The sequence below is a fragment of the Alligator sinensis genome, unplaced genomic scaffold (genome assembly GCF_000455745.1).
Source record: "Alligator sinensis unplaced genomic scaffold, ASM45574v1 scaffold919_1, whole genome shotgun sequence".
Lineage (NCBI taxonomy): Eukaryota > Metazoa > Chordata > Crocodylia > Alligatoridae > Alligator > Alligator sinensis.
In genome coordinates, this window is record NW_005842191.1 from 267,980 (window position 1) to 272,140 (window position 4,161).

Sequence of the window (4,161 nt, forward strand, 5' to 3'; positions counted from 1 at the left end):
GCTGGAACAACTCGTGTGGTTGTTCCGACGACCGGACCACCTGCGTCGTGATTGCAAGCGGCGTGAGTAAAGTTTTTTACAACCAATAAGTTGTGTCTGCCTCTCCATTCACCAGCCCGCCCTGACGTACGAGCGTAACTCGAGTCGGCCCTGGCCGTCCGAGACACATTGAACCTATGAGCATGCTCCTTTTCCCTTCTCATTATTTGTTCCTGGGCGCACACATGCGTTCTGGCTTTTGAGTCTGGTTGGTTCTAGACTTAGCAGCTGGAAGGTCTGGGAGGCTAGAGTTTGAGGTGGAGGTGACATGCACAAATAGCACTGGATACCTATGGGGTCTGCCAAGTTAAGGAAGGGTCTTAACTGCCTATGCCAAGGGTGATCAAGCCTTAGCTTGTGGGCCAGATCCAGCCCCAGCCCACAGTTCTGCATCATTTGGCCTGCAGGCCATCCCAATGGGTTTGTGAAGATCCCCATGGGCAGTGGCCCTGCATGCTAGTTGAGGTGCACAGGGTGATGCAGGGCCAGATCCTGCCCCATCTGGCTCACGGTGACAAAACAGCATCACTAGCCTATGCAGTACAAGTTCCTTTGAAGGGGGCTTCTGCCAGCCAGAGTTGCTGGTCTGATCTGCCCAGCTATTCTAAGAAGCCGATCTGTTGTGCTAGATTTGTAGCACTAGAAGGGTCATGATCTATTTCCATTAGCCTATTGCATATGGAGCTTGGGGGCCCAGAGCAACCCTCCTTAGGCCATCTCCCCCATTCTTGGCCTAGGTAATATTTCTCCATTTTCCTTCCAACCTTCTTCCTTAGGGCCACTGGTTGGTACATAGGCACATGAGGAATCCCCTGAATGTAAACTGATAGACTGACTTGGATTAGGCAATACTCTTCTCCTAATCCCTGCCCCCTGCCAACTGCTGCCTCCCCTCATCTTTCCCAGAAGCTGCAGCAATTGCCTGTCCTAGCCTGTGCTAAGACCCCCTATCTCCCCCCAAAGGCCCCGGCTTCTCTGTTGCCATTGTCTTATGCTGATTTCTGATCAGTCATTCTCTATCTTGGGTGGGCAAAAATTGGTGGTACCAAGTCTCTCTTGTTTCTTACCTATTTTGGGCTCTGCGTCACTCCAGAGATCAGAGCAAAGAAAGGGTGTCTGCATTTTTCCCTTTGGGGAGACTACATGTAGAGGGGCTGCCTGGGCATCAAATGACTGCTCTGTGGGTGCTTCCTTTGGGCAGGGAAGGGACAGCAGAGCCCCCATATACAACCTCTCCCTGCTAGCCTGCCAAGGCTGAGGTTAGCTTCTACCCCTGGGCAGTGAGAGTAACCAGCTGCTTCCTGGCTTGGCACTTGGGTTTTTTTCCTTTGTCTATTTTTGGCATTAAGATTGAAAAACCTAAATGAGAGGACTCGGCATTTTAGTTTTCAGTAGCCTTTTTAAGCTCTCTTGGTATAGCAGCTGCTCCATGCCCTTGGTCATCTTGGTTGGTACAGATATAGGAGAGAGAGAAGAGAAGTGCTAGAAAAAGGGTCCCTGGAACCCGTGGGGCACCGATCAAAGTCAGTAACCACTTTCAGGTGTTCTGCAGTGGAGCAGCGGAGGAAAAGATGGAGGAGATGAGCCAGCAAACAAAGGAGACAGACCTGAGTGCAGGGCCCTAGGGATGAGGGTTCCAAAACCACTCTATCAGGGAGGGAAGAGAGTAGTGGTGGTAGCTGGGGAATTCTTCCTGCAGAGGAAGGAAACACCTATTTGTTTCCTCTGCGCCTACGTTTTTATGATTATAAGCCGGTCATTGAATTGCACACTATGCAAAAGTTGTCCTGACTCCTTGGGCAGAACACAAACATAGTATACCCCATGCAAGTAACAACTGCTAATCCAGAATCTGTTTATTCCTCCTATACTCCCTGAGGCACTGGCGCTTTCACCGCCCCCCAAATCCTTTTGGAAAAAACAAAAACCCCACAAACAAATACACACATGAGCTACTGCCTCTGCGGCCAACTCCCTCTGCTAGCTTCTTATCTGTTCACAAAAGGCTGACTCTTACCGTAACTCCTGGTACAGTCATCAGTCAGTGACATGAGCCCCATGTCAAGCAAAACAGGCCATGCAGAGCTACAAGCGCAAATCCACAGACACACACTACTCAAACACAGTCCCCACAACTGAGAAATGCCAGGAAGTTGGGTCTACTCTGCAGTTGGAGAGGCTGCATCACCAATAGAGAGGAGGATGATCCTGCTGTCTGGTACCATGAATACATGTGGGTGGGTCCCTGTCAACCTGCTCATCTAATAGGGGTGGAACGGAAGAAGGCACTAGGTGCTAGCTTAGTATCCTAAAAACATATTGGCTCTCTTTCTGACTTCAAGGCTGCATGTAGGGACTCTTCTTCTTCCTGACCAGTCCCAGTAGGTGTTTTATTTCGTTCTTTTATAAAAATGGTAACTATGGGCTGCAGGTGGCCCAGGGCTTATGCTATGAGTCTGCTAGAGCAGGGGTTGTCAACCAGGGGTACTTGGGAAGGCCCCAGGGGGTACATGGTGGTGGCATGGAGAAGCAGGGGTACCCCCGCTTCTGCTGCCACTGTGCGCCGCCACCACCCAAGTACCACCCCTCTCTGCTCATCAACTAGCCGCCAGGGGACCAGGATTGGTACCACCAGAAGGGGTACACTCCTTTAAAAAGGTTGAAAAGCCCTGTGCTGGAGGAAGGCCATGATTTCTGAGGCTGCTTTGGCCTCTTGTGGCCAGACAGATGTACTGGCTCAGCTCCTTGGGTCTCTTGACACAGGGGGAAGAGGAACAAAGAGGGAACTGTGCCCTGGCTGTGGCTTTTTCTTTTTTCAAATTTTTTTTTAGCTTAATTCCTTCTTCACAGTCAACACTGGATGAGGAGCAAGCCACACAAGGGCTCCTTTGGTGACCCCGTGCCTGATTTGTCAGCCTCATAACCACAAGGTCACAGATTCTCAGACTGGTTCTGGCTGGGGCTGTGTGACAGGCCTGTGCCCTGGCCATTTCTTTTGCTTTTTATTTTTAGCCAGATTCCTTCTCTGCATCCAACACCAGCTAGCCTAGGAGCAGGTCAGAAAAAGGCTCCCAAAATGGCTCAACAGCTAGGATCCCTGCTTCCTGACCTCAAGGTCCTGGGTTGGAGCTCTGCTCTGGGACCATGTGGTACTCCTGGGCTCTGGTACCAGCAGACTTAAATTCCTTCCCCACGGGCTGTGCTGACTATGGGCTGTGGCAAGGGTCTTTCCCTGCCTCCTCCCCCTGGGTAGCCCATCGCCTGGGTTATGGGCCCATTACCAGAAGGCTGTGTTTTCAAGGCTCTCTTTGCCTGCTTGTAGCTAGCTAGAGACACAGGCTTGGCCTTGGGGGGCTTGGAAGGATGGCCAAGCTCTGCCATCTGGGCTGTGGTTCAGCTGATGGAGCCTGGAGGCTCTATGACGCTGGGGGAATTGGAGCGGGGAGGGTGCTGTGCCCAGCCGGTGGCTTTTCTTTTTAATTCTTAGCTTAATTCCTTTTCTGTTTCCAACACCAGCCAAGGAGCAAGCTACGCTTTGGTTGCCCCAGTGGCTCATCAGCTGGCTTGGTGGCCTCTTAATTGTGAATTCACATTCACAGTTAATAGGCCTCCAAGCCAGCTGTTGAGCCACATGGCTCTAGTGGGGGCTATGTGGCAGGCTTGTGCCCTGGCAGGATTTTGGGGGTTTTTTTGTAGCCAAGTCCTTCTCCAATCAACACCAGCAGAGGAGGAAGCAAGGCAAGCACTCCACCCAGTGGCCCAACAGCTGGGTTGCCTTCTGACTGCAAGCTCCCAGATTTGAGCCCTGGCTTTAGCTGGGGCTGTGTTAGGTCTTTCCCCAGCTCATGTGCTGTTTTTTTCCCCCTTCTTTTAATGTTTAGCCAGATTTCTTCCCTGTGGACAATGCTGGCTGAGAAGCACACCAGAGAAAATTTAACTTGATGCCCTGGTAGCCAGGATGTCCTTCCCCTCCACCCTGGGTTTGACCTCTGCTCCCAACTTCAGCTAGGTCTGTGATCCACCCTTTGCAATTTTTGTTTTCTTAAGAAGACTTGCCCCTGAGGCTGTGTCAAGTATGGGCTTGGACAAGAAGGGCTTTGATTCCCTCCAGCCTCTGCTGAA